The sequence below is a fragment of the Cavia porcellus genome, unplaced genomic scaffold, assembly GCF_034190915.1.
Source record: "Cavia porcellus strain 051 isolate PalLab524CR breed Dunkin Hartley unplaced genomic scaffold, mCavPor4.1 scaffold_25, whole genome shotgun sequence".
NCBI classification, from domain to species: domain Eukaryota; kingdom Metazoa; phylum Chordata; class Mammalia; order Rodentia; family Caviidae; genus Cavia; species Cavia porcellus.
The window spans coordinates 20,492,307-20,504,206 of NW_026947508.1; the positions used below are offsets into that span (position 1 = coordinate 20,492,307).

The following is an 11,900-nucleotide window of genomic DNA, read 5'->3' on the forward strand; positions in this document are numbered from 1 at the left end:
TTACAAGCATGCACTACTTTGCCTGGCTGAATGTTCTAGAATTTTAAATGGAATAAACAGAGAGGGAGGTCCGGTGCTAGGGTGGGGTGGGCGTAGGGGTGGTGATCAAGGTAGAAAAGCTGAGAAGTCTCACTGTGCTCCTCCTCCAGACCTTGCCCTGCAGAGTTAGAGTTGTGACCATGGGGAGCCCGAGGGACATTGTAAGGCAGTCCACACCCAGAGGCCTAACACGGTGAGACGCTTAGTGCCACGCTGGAGGGTCCGATCCTCCTGGCTCAGCCTCCAGAGTCGCTGGTGTTAGAGGTGTGTACCACCATGCCTGGTGGTATTTTAGAACTTTTACTGTGATACCAACTCCCCACAATGAATGTAATGATTGTGTACTGCAAGCATATGCTGATAAAAATTTAGAAATGTTTACTATCAAATGTCTCATATTTATGTAGAAGACTATCTATACATGTATATATACATGCATCTATGCACATATATGTTATATATACACATATGTATATAAAATATGGGTATCACTTAAATAGCAAAACTGTAATGAACATACAAGCATGCATCACTACCTTAGTGGAACATGTATCTATCTATTATTATTTTTTTTTATCAGTACCAGGGATCGAACTCATGACCATGTGCTTGCAAGGCAGGTGCTTATGCCGCTGAGTTAAATCCCCAGCCCCTATCTATCTATTTAAAGAAAAAGAACAAAACAGAAATAATACATAGTTTCAAAAAATAAACAGTAAGAAATCACTAGTTGATAAATTACATACTGTTCTCTTAGAAATAGCTGTTCAAGTTACAAAAGTAAAGCATACAAAGTGGACATTTAAACAGCGAGACTGCAAACAATTCTGTTCAAAGATCCACAAAAAACTAGTAATATGGTTAGCAATTCTACACACTTAAACATACATGCAGTTATACCCTTTAGAGCACTTGTTTTTTTTTTTTTTTGTACCAGGGATCGAACTCACGAACTTGTGCTTGCAAGGCAGGCGCTTATGCCACTGAGCTAAATCCCTGGCCCTAGAGCACTTTCTTTTCCTCTTTTTTACAATCGCAATTATACATTTTGGGTATTATTACTCCTACATTTCTTATTACTTTTTACACTAGAGACACAATGTGATATTTATAAATATGATTTTTATTTATTTCACTAATGAGGATAGCCTCAAGTTGTCTCCATTTGCCTATGAAGGCCTCAAGATCATCCTTTTTATAGCTGAGTAGTATTCCATCATATAAAACTACCACATCTTTTTCATCCACTCTGCAATTGATGGGCATCTTGGTTGTTTCCAAGATTTAACTATTACAAATTATGCTGCTTTTTTTTTTTTTAGACAAGGTTTCACTACGGAGCCCAGGCTGGCCTCAGACTCACAGTGATCCTCCTGCCTCAGCCTCTGGAGTGCTGGAATTACAGGCTTATGCCACATGCCAGGTTCCCAGGACTTTTTAATTGTTTTTTGCAGAACTGGTCATGGACCTCACAATTTCACACATATTAGACGAGTGCTTTTATCACTGAGTAATGCCCCAGTCCATATTTCCTTTACTTTCTAATCAGCTCATCTATGCCTTATAAAAGATAATGTTATAATTCATTTATTATTTTTTTCTAATTAGATTTTATTGGTACATTTTAGACATACGTAATGATCACATTCATCATAGAGAATTTGTGCCTGTACATGATAGATTTTTCCCCATTCACTTACTCTCCCTTCAACCCCACCTCCCCTCCCCATTTTCAAAGCTTTCCGTGTTTTCTTTCTTTTTTCCTTTTTTTAACTTTTCCCTTCTTTCCTCCCCCCTTACTTCTTTCTTTCCATATTTGAACATTTTCTTTCTATTTCACAAAAACTATGTACATTTTGGTCCTTATTTACACTTTCAGTTTCTTGCACCAGAAAAACAATGTGGTAATTACACGTGTGTCAAATTTATTTCACGTAAGTATATGGATTCAAGGTGCATCCATTTTCCTAGAAATGTTTCGAGAATATCCTTCTTTATGGCAAAGTAGTACTTCATTGTATAAAAAACACACATCTTCTTTATCCATACCAGTTGATGGACGTTGGATTGTTTCTGGGACTTAGCTATTACAAACTGTGCCACTATAAACATGAGTGTGCGTATGTTGCTGTAATACGATGCTTTTAATTCTTTTGGGAAGATACCAAAAAGAGAAATAACTGGGTTAAACGGAACTGCTAGTTTTAGTTTTTTGAGGAATCTATACATTGATTTCCATAGTGGTTGCACCAGTCTACACTCTCACCAACAGTGGAGAAGGTTCCTTTCGCCCTTGCCAGTATTTTTTGTTGATTGATTTCTTGATAATAGCCATTCTTTCCAGGGGTGCAATGGAATCTCAGTGTTGTTTTAATTTGCATCTCTCAAATGATGTTGAACATTTTTTCACATATTTATTTGCTGTTTGTATTTCTTCACCTGAGAAGTGTGTATCATCTCAGAGGCCCATTTTTTAAATGAGTCTTTAAATCTAGGGGGGGTCTGATGTTTTTGATTCTTTATATGTTCTCGATAGTAATCCTTTGTCTGAGGAACAGCTGGCAAACATTTTCTCCCACATTGTGGGTTTTCTCTTTACTCTGTTGGTGGTTTCTCTTGCTGTGCAAAACCTTTTTAATAAAATAAGGTCCTAGTTGTTGATTCTCTGTGATAGTTTCTGTATGACTGGGGTTTTATTCATAAAATCTTTGCCTACACCAATGTCTTCAAGAGTTTTACCTATTCTATCTTCCAGCAGATTTAATGTTTCTGTTTTAATATTTAGATCTTTGATCCATTTCAAATTTAGTTTAGTGCGTGGTGAAGGATATGGGTCCAATTTTAATCTTTGGCATATGCAGAGCCAGTTTTCCCAGCACCATTTATTAAAGAGGCTATCTTTCTTCCAGTGAATGTGTTTTGTACCTTTGTCAAAGATAAGGTGACTGAATGTGACCGGAGTTGTTTTTGCATTTTCTAATCTGTTCCACGGGGTCTGTTTTTTTCCCATTGCCATGCTATTTTTATCACAGTAACTTTATAGTGTAACTTCAAGTTGGGGATGCCTCCTGCCTTGTGGTTTTGGTTTTTTGAGACAAGGTCTTGCTCTGTAGTTTTGGCTGGCTTTAAGTTCAGTATGTCACCCAAGATGGCCTCAGATTTGAGGTGATCCTCCCACCTCAGCAACCTGAGTTCTGGGGGTGCGGGTGTGTGCCACCACACCCAGCTTATCCATTAATTTAAAAATTATTAGATATAGTGAGTGATTTTTCCACCTCCTTTTTGCTGTTTTGCTGGAAGGGGGTCTGTTTGCTCTGGTTCTGCTCCACTTCATCCCCTTGCCACAGCTGTATGTGTTTCTACCTCACTTGCTACCTTCATGTTCCCAGATGTATCAGACTCATTTCTACAGATTCTGTACTTACTTGTTTCTTCCACCTAGAGTGCTCTGCCTATCACTTCCTAGCGGGACTCTTTTGCAATTGTTAGGCCTTCTTCATCAACAAAATCTGTTCAATTGTAAATGACAGGAGCTGGGCATGGTGTTACGCACTGGTGATCCCAGCACTTGGGAGGCCGAGGCAGGAGGATCATCATGAGTTTCAGGCCAGCCTGCACTACACAGTGAGTTTAAGACCAGCCTGAACTTTGAGGTGAGACCCTGTCTCAAAAAACCAAAGCCAAACAGACAAACAAAAGACACTGAGTTAGGCATGGTGTCCATGAAATAGGACCTCCAAATGATACAAGGGAAGTATTATTTCTCTCAACCTGCTAGATGTCTTATGTGCCAAGTTTGTGCTCCCCAAAGTCGAATAATGAATTCTCAGGAACAACAGAGGTTAATAGGAGGAAATTTATGGGGGGAGAGACAGCTCCTGGCTGAGAGGAATAGGAGGGGACCAGGAAATTGGGTTGCCCATGAACCCACTTCTTAAAGGGAGTTGAGTGCAACATGGTACAACACTATGATCAACCAATAAGATTACAGGTATAGTTGCATAGGTAATGGTGAGCCAGTGGGGAAGCAAGTCACATAGCAATGTACATGGGAAGAACAAGGACCTTTACTGGAAGGGTTGGGTCAGGAGGTCCTGTTCACCCACCCAGTTGACTGGTGCCTATTTAGAATATCTGTCATCATTGTTTATCCTTAGGGGAGCCAAGTAGGTGTGGTCATTCTAACGTTACCTTGAGGCCTGGCCTTCAACAGATGTGCCTCCAGCCACGGTTAGTGCGCTTACCATCTGCGCTGAATCCTTTAGGGCCTAACCTTTTCTGACTGCCATAATATTTCCACCTGAATTAGCTGTCCATAGTACCCACCCCTGGAGGGTCACAGGTTTGAGCCCAGCATGGGCAAGTTAGTGACTTGCCAGATCTTGTCTGAAAACGAAAAGTAAAAAACAAAAAATAAAAATTAAAGTGTTGGAGATCTATCTCAGTGCAAAGATCCTGCCTGGGTCCAATACTCAGTACTGAAAATAACAAAAAAAGACAATGCTACAATTGTTTATTTTGTTTTGTTCTGGTACTGGGAATTGAACTCACGACCTTGTGTTTGCCAGGTAGGTGCAGTGTCACTGAAGTATATCCCTGGCCCCTTGTTTGTTTATTTTTTAGACAAAATTTCCCTATGTACTTTTAGTCTCGAACTCACTATGGCATACAGGCTGGCCTTGACTCTGATATGGGAGAAATACTAGGTGTCAGATAGAGTTCATGTTCCTCAAAATCAAAGACTAAATTCCAAGGTACAACGAAGCTTAAGAGTAGGACCATTTATTAGGGGAAAGAAATGGGGACAGGAAGAGCTCCTGAGAGACTGGAGGGGTTCTGAACAGGTTACCAATGAGCTCAATTCTCAAAGGAAGTTTTATAGTGCAAACCATAAACGATTAAGACTGCAAGTATAGTCAGGTAGTATTAATCTAGTGGTAGCAATGGCATCTGGTTGATATCATTAACCTTGGCCAGTAATTTGTAGTCTTAGTCTTGTCGTTAGTCTTAATTTTAGTAGTCTTAGTTTTAGCAGATAGGAGAGCATCATCACCCATCCCTAAAAAGACGATGAGAAATCTCAAAAGGGTGATACTAATAATCTCAGCCTTCCCTTTATCCCTTAGGGAAACATGCAAATCTCTCCATATTGACTTTAATCTTCAAATACACCTCCAGCCACAGTTCTAATGCATTCTTATCTTTTGCATTGACTCCCTTCAGGGCTCATCTGCCTGCCTACTATATTCCTACCTAAATTATCTGTGATATCCCTCCCTCTGAAGAGATTAAGAGGGGCATAGTTTCCTTCTAGCTGCTTTGACTGAGAAGGGCTGTTGTGGGGGAAACCACAGTCAGGGGCCTCCTCCAGAGAGCTAACCTAATGGGTTTTGGCTAGAAGTCATGTTGCAGGTTAGCGGTTATGAATTCCCTTTACAGGGTTGGTTTAGTGGACCCTGATAAAAGGATTCTGGTGCCTTTGTCATTGGTTTCATCTGTGTATTACAGACTGTAGCAAACAGAAACACTGAAATGACACCCAGAATGTGGAGGCAGATTTATTTTACATTGATGGACACTGAGATCATTCTCAAAATATCAGGCTCCAATCTCTGGTGATCTAGGGCATTTATATGATGCACAAGCAGAGATACAAAGGCAAGACAGAACAGCCTGGAAGTTTTTCTGATTAGTTGGCAGAGTGAGATCACAGGTTTCAAGGCTAGATTAATGATCATCATTTCTAATCAGACATCTTGCATGTTTGGTTACCTTCCTGCAGTTACAGGGGTTAAAAAAGCAATTACAAAGCCATGAAACAATGACAGAGCTAGGCAGCTTCAAAAGAACAAAGTTTTGAGAAGAACAATTTCTCTCATACAGTTTTCCCCTCTTGTTGTTTTGCAGAAAAATCATTTTTAGTGCTGTTGCTGTTCCTGTTATGTAAAGTTGCATAAGAAAGGCAGCTCTTAGGGCCATTTGAAAACACGTTGTTGATTTGTTCTGAAACCAAGTGAGTACTTGCTTATTTAAATTAAACAGGGCAAGCATTCAGACCCCAACATTAAATGCATAGTACAACAAAAATTTTCTAGTTATAACTGATATCCCTAGGCTTTTTAGATGAGGAAGATAGTTTAAAATAACAAGTCCAACTAACAAAACCATATAAAGAGTAAGAAAAAGAGCTTTACTGGTTGTTTCTCATCTCTCCAGGGCAACTGCCCACAAGGCCAAGGCAAAAGTTACTGCCAGGAAGAGGATAGGGAGCAAGATCCAAGCTGGCAAGTCCATATGGGAGAGAACAGGGGTAAACAATCGCACTTGGAATCCCATGAACACTGTCCTCAAGCTTCAGTTGTGTGTCAACCTGTCAGCATCCAGAGTGACAGGAGTAGGGCTTTCTGTGCTGCCTCATCAGAGGGAACCCAGGAGGAGCTGTCCAGGTAAATTTTTCGGTGGATCTAAGGCTGGATTTCTGAAACTTGTAGAGGCAGTTAATAGGCACCTGGGTAATATGTGTGTGCGTGAGGTCAGGGCCAATAACACAGACACTGAAGCCTGAGCTGGTTGTAGGGGTATAGGTGCCAGCTCTGTGAGCTTGCAGAACAAATAGTGGAGCAGGTCTGGCTCTGCATCATTGGTGGCAGGTTTCCAATCAGCAGCAGGAAGCAGTAGCTGGAGACCTTTGGTCAAAATATCTGTCCCAGGTAACCACAGCATATCCAGCCTATCCTAACAGAGCTACCTCCACTTGTAAATAGTGCACTCACAGCATCTGTCAGGGAGTCCAGTTTTAGATGCAATAAAGGACAGCTAGATCTCAGCCCAAGGTGAGCTTGTTAGCTTTCTTGATCAGAAGGACAGTGACTATTAGAGTGTAAAGGTAAAAGGTGAGGTAGCAATTGGATCCTTAGGAATTGGATCCAAGTATTTGCACAGGTAGACCACTGGGCACTCCCAGGAGCTGACAGCATTGTTCCTTTGAGAACTCAAGGATCCAGGCTGCAGAGTTGTGTGTGTGTGTCTTTGTCTTTTTGAGACAGGGTCTCACTATGCAGGTCAGGCTAGCCTCAGCTCACCTTGTGGCCCAGGCTGGTCTTGAACTTGCTGTGATCCTCCTGCTTCTGCCTGCAGAGTCTGGGATTACAGGCATGTGCCACCATGCCCAGCTCAAAGTTTTTTTTTTTTTCTTGTAACCAGTTTTTGTCAAATACTGTAAAAGAGCTTCTGTGTCTTTCCCAAAGGCTGCTTGAGTGTCATTAATTAGAAGTGTTTTTTTCAAAAAAGAAACAAGTTTCTGAACCTTTGGGAGGTCAAGTCCAGATAAGATGGCTTTTGAATCCAAAACTAGGGTCTTTCCATTTAAACGCAAATAGGGGTTGACTGACAGGAACTAACAGAAGGCAGAAGCTTCAGGCAGATGTACCAGCAGGGTATGCTTGGCAGGAGACTGAGGCAATGTATAGAGAAGGCAATCGTGGCAGCGTTGGCAGCTTGGAGATCTTGCTCAAGATGAGTAACAGTCTAGCAGACTGATGTGTGACTGAATGCCTGTTTGTGCTTCCTGTGACAACTGACAGCAATTTCAGGGTGGAGGGGTTGCAGTGAAATGGCATGGTTGACGGTCAGGCCTGAAGGTGAGTGTTTAGTTCATACCCCTGGGAGGAGAGTTTTCAGAACTTCAGGATTGTGGTTATCTGTCTCAGGCTGATGCCGGCATCGTCTTTCTCTTGAGAGAAAGTTGAAAAGCACAAGGTCAAATGAGAGCACGGCTGGCTGGATCGGTGTGATTTCCTCCCAAGCTGCAACACTGTGCCTGGCAGAAGGGAACGTAAGCAGGAGTTCCAGTTGCCCTAGTGATGTAACTTTTTGACAGAGGGAATTTTGAAGGCAGAGTTTCTGTTCCATTGTCTAGCAGAAAAGTCACAGGTTTGTCCCTGACTTTTGCAATCACCATGGGCTCTCAGCGGCCTGATTTGATAGAGCTCGATCTGTCCTGTCTATTGAGGCCTGATAGGATGCAACTCATCTGTCAAGGCTGACAATCTAATTTTTCCTCAGTCAAAATGTGGAATTCAGAATTATTGACAGTCACCTCGGGGGCTGGGGGTTTAGCTCAGCTGCATAAGCGCCTGCCTTGCAAGCAGGCAGTCGTGAGTTCGATCCCTGGTACCGATAAAAAATGAAAAAGACAGTCACCTTGGGTGGGTGTTAGATGATGCCATCTGGCCAGGACAGGCGTGTCTCAAGGGGAAGATGTGTGGCTGAATGCAGGCAATGGCTAGCTGGAAGCCAGTTCAATTGGCTGGTAGCAGACAAGTTGGGAGCAGGAACTAAAACTATAGGCATTGGTGGCAGCTGACACGGGTGCCAAGGTGGAATCCTCCCTCCCCCCATTTTTTTTTTTTTTTTTTTTGAGATTCAGGGAATGGTTTGGTTTTATTTTTAACTCTGCAAAATCCCCTTTTCCTGAAGTTAGGAACTGGGTTTTAACTAATTAGTTCCCATTCATCAAATCATCAAATCTTTCAGATATTGAATTTACCTGGCCAGAGAGTCTGCCTTCCTTTTCAGAACCCCATTTTTTTTTTTTTTTTTTTTGTCTTTTTTGTTTTTATCGGTACCAGGGATCGAACTCACGACTGCCTGCTTGCAAGGCAGGCGCTTATGCCGCTGAGCTAAATCCCCAGCCCCAAGAACCTCATTTTTCTTTTCTAGCTCTTTACTCTCACCAGTGAGGGCCTCTTGCTCTGCCCACTTCTGGTGATACTTGGTGGCTGCTGTCCTGTTTTGCTCCATGTTTCCACTTTCTTATCCAGCTTTTCACCTTTAACTTTGGCTGCCACCGTCTTCTCTTCAGGGGAACCATAGGGTTCAGGATGGGTAGAGCCACAGGGGCCCCCAGGATGGTGGGCTCCTATTTGGAGAGCCCTTGGAGGTAGCAGAGATGTGCTAGGGAGAATCAGAGTAGAGCTCAGGGTTCATACAGACGACACTAGCACTATCTGAGAAGGTATCCTCCTCCTTTACACACTGATGAATCAAGGTAATAATAGAAGTAGGGCTGGATTTCTTATCTCTTTCAGAGCTATTCACTGCACTGCGTAGCTCTAAGCTAAAGGGATCGTCTGGGGTGGAAGATGGACGCCCCAGAAAAGGGGAAGAGGTTGCAAGAAGGTGAAAAGGCTAACCTGCTCAGTTTTTGTTAAACTTTCTGCAAGATGGACAATTGTGCTCACTGCTTGAGAGGGGAGGGTTCCTTATTAATCTCCTGGATTAGGGGGGCAAAGAAATCACATGTGTCATTCAGCATGGCCAAGAGCTCATCTGGCATGTTTCCAGGTCATCTATGTTCAGCAGGGCACCAAAATCAATCCTCTTCAGGTCCATATTCTTCAGCTTCCAATCTGTCTCAGAGAAGGCTTCCCTGCCAGTGTCTGAGGCAATTCATCTACATGACCAGCCAGTTAGAGGGACCTGCCTTAGCCTTGTGGCTGGAGAAGCCATGAGGTTTTAAGTGCCTGATCACCTCTAGGTAGTCAGCTAAAAGACCTAGACTTTCCTCAACCCCCAAACCCAACTGGTCAAAGGGAGACATCAAGTCCCTCACCAGTACCTCACTGCTGAGGAAGCTCATCTCAGCCATATTGTGGGGCTTTGCTGAAATCAAGGAATGTTAATTCGAAGATGTCTTTGTTGGTTACAACAACACTGTTGCTGGATGCTGTGAAAAGTGCCAAGCTTTAAGTCACTGGGTTACTCTGCAGGCACTGCTGCCTCTAACATGCCACAGTAGCTGAGCAACCTGCATGAGCAGAGAGGAGAGGAGAGATAGGATCACAGAGAGCACTACATCCATGGCTGGGTGGAACAGAAAACCCACTTACTGATTCTTGTTCTCTAGGGTCCAGCAGTCTCTCTGCTCACGAGGTGGGGTGACTCAACAAAGTTGCACAATCCTATAAAAAATGTTCCCTCATGTCCTGGTTCCTTGTTGACCAAAATATTGGCTGTCTTAGCCCAGTTACCTTTCTAGTTCTGGTCTCTAAACTTTCGTTGTTGAATACCCAGAAGAGAAGATCAGTGATTTTAGTACTGCAGTGGCAGCAGTGAGCTCAACTATTATAATTTACCTGGATATCAAGTACTTTGAAATGTAGAGGACAGCCAGAGGGCTGTTATTGCTTCCCAACTATGATTTTAGTAGTTAAATCCTTATAGAATGTGAACAGATAACAGTTACATAGTTTTTATAGAGGAAAACTTGAGATCAAAAGCCACATATAATATTTTATTGCTTTAATTTTATCCATTTATTTATTTTTAGATAAATATGGGGTCTTACTGCATAGTCAAGTCTGGCAGAAAAATAGTAAACTATTCTTTTTCAATATGTGAGAGTCGAACTTCCACCAGTATTTCAGAATACTTTTCAAAGGAGTAAAAGATTTTGACACTGAGCTGCCCAGCAAAATGCAAAAAGAAATGATCAGCACCCCATTAATTTCTTATACCCTCCAGGAATCCCTTAAGTAGATTCCACTCCAGGGCAAATGGATACCATCTGGAGAGAGACCAAAGATAGAAGTTTGACCAGCCTATCCACCCTGGTACTGGTGCATAATTTTATCTTTTCAAGGAACTCATGTACTTACTCCTATAGGTATTTTTTATAAGCATTCTATAATTGATCTCAATTGTAACATCTATGTTAAAGAAGGAAGCATTCCTTAGCACCAAACCACAGTTGTCTAGTTTTTTTTGAAAGAGAAAGCAAATATCATAAAGTGAGTTGGAGGTAGCCATAGCACTTCTCAGCCTGCAGTGCAGATCACCTCTAGAGATAAACAGATAAAAATGACTCAGAGAAAAATTCTGCCTCAGGACCTAGGGTGAAGAAGTCTCTAAGACATTCCTGTTATCTATGTAATCACTTAGGCAACTTTTTTCTAGCAGCAAGACAAGGCTACACTATTTTTAAAAGTCCATTTTGCAATTTTTACATCTATGAAGCTCCTAGGTTAGATTTATATCCATTACCCAGCAATCACAATTCACATATTAGTAAAGGCACATATGTTAGTCTTCTATGCATACAGGAAAGAAGAGAGAAAGAAAGACAGGAGAAAGGCTGACTCAAATCTCTTTTTTACTCCTAATTAGCATACGCAAGGCACAAATGTAAATCATTCCCCATGATGGCTGGTTTCCTCCCATGAAAGGCAAACAGTTGCTGCAAGCTGGTAACAACAAGGTGGTTCCAAAGTTAACTCCCAGGGAGTTGGAGAAAACATTGGGGAAATTTCTAACTTACCAGCAGTGAGAGAAAAGTACAATAGATAAGTGCAGATTTTTCTGCTGGCTCCTCAGTCAGGCTGTCGGGACTCAGCCTCCACTGAGGAACCTCTGGGTACCCACCAGAGAGTGGCCTTGGCCAAGACTCCTCGGTTGTCCTCTCAGTTGTTCCACACAACCAGAGGTCTGTCTCTGGAAGGGAATCCAGCTTTCTGTCTGGTCAACATTCCATTGGTTTCAATGGGGATTTACCAGAAGGTGCTGGGTAAACCTATCCTCTGTTTTAAGAGCGGCTGCTGCGCTAAAAGCATTTAAGTAGCAGGCGGAGTGACCCCTGTTCGTTAAAGTTCTATCCAGGACAGATAAAAATTACATCTGTTTAAAATCAAAATCAAAAGCCAGGCGTGGTGGCTCATGCCTGTAATCCCAGCACTCGGGAGGCTGAGGCAGGAGGATCCTTGCGAGTTCGAGACTAGCCTGGACTACAAAGTGAGCTCAAGGCCAGCCTGAACTGCATAGAGAGACCCTGTCTCAAAAAAAAAAAAATCATTACACATCTTTGT

General features: G+C 42.2%; 1 pseudogene; it reads right to left on the bottom strand.

Annotated features, from left to right (window-relative positions):
• Nucleotides 1-8,553: 8,553 nt before the first annotated feature.
• Nucleotides 8,554-9,688, bottom strand: LOC100713198 (cyclic AMP-dependent transcription factor ATF-4-like; annotated as a pseudogene).
• Nucleotides 9,689-11,900: the final 2,212 nt, after the last annotated feature.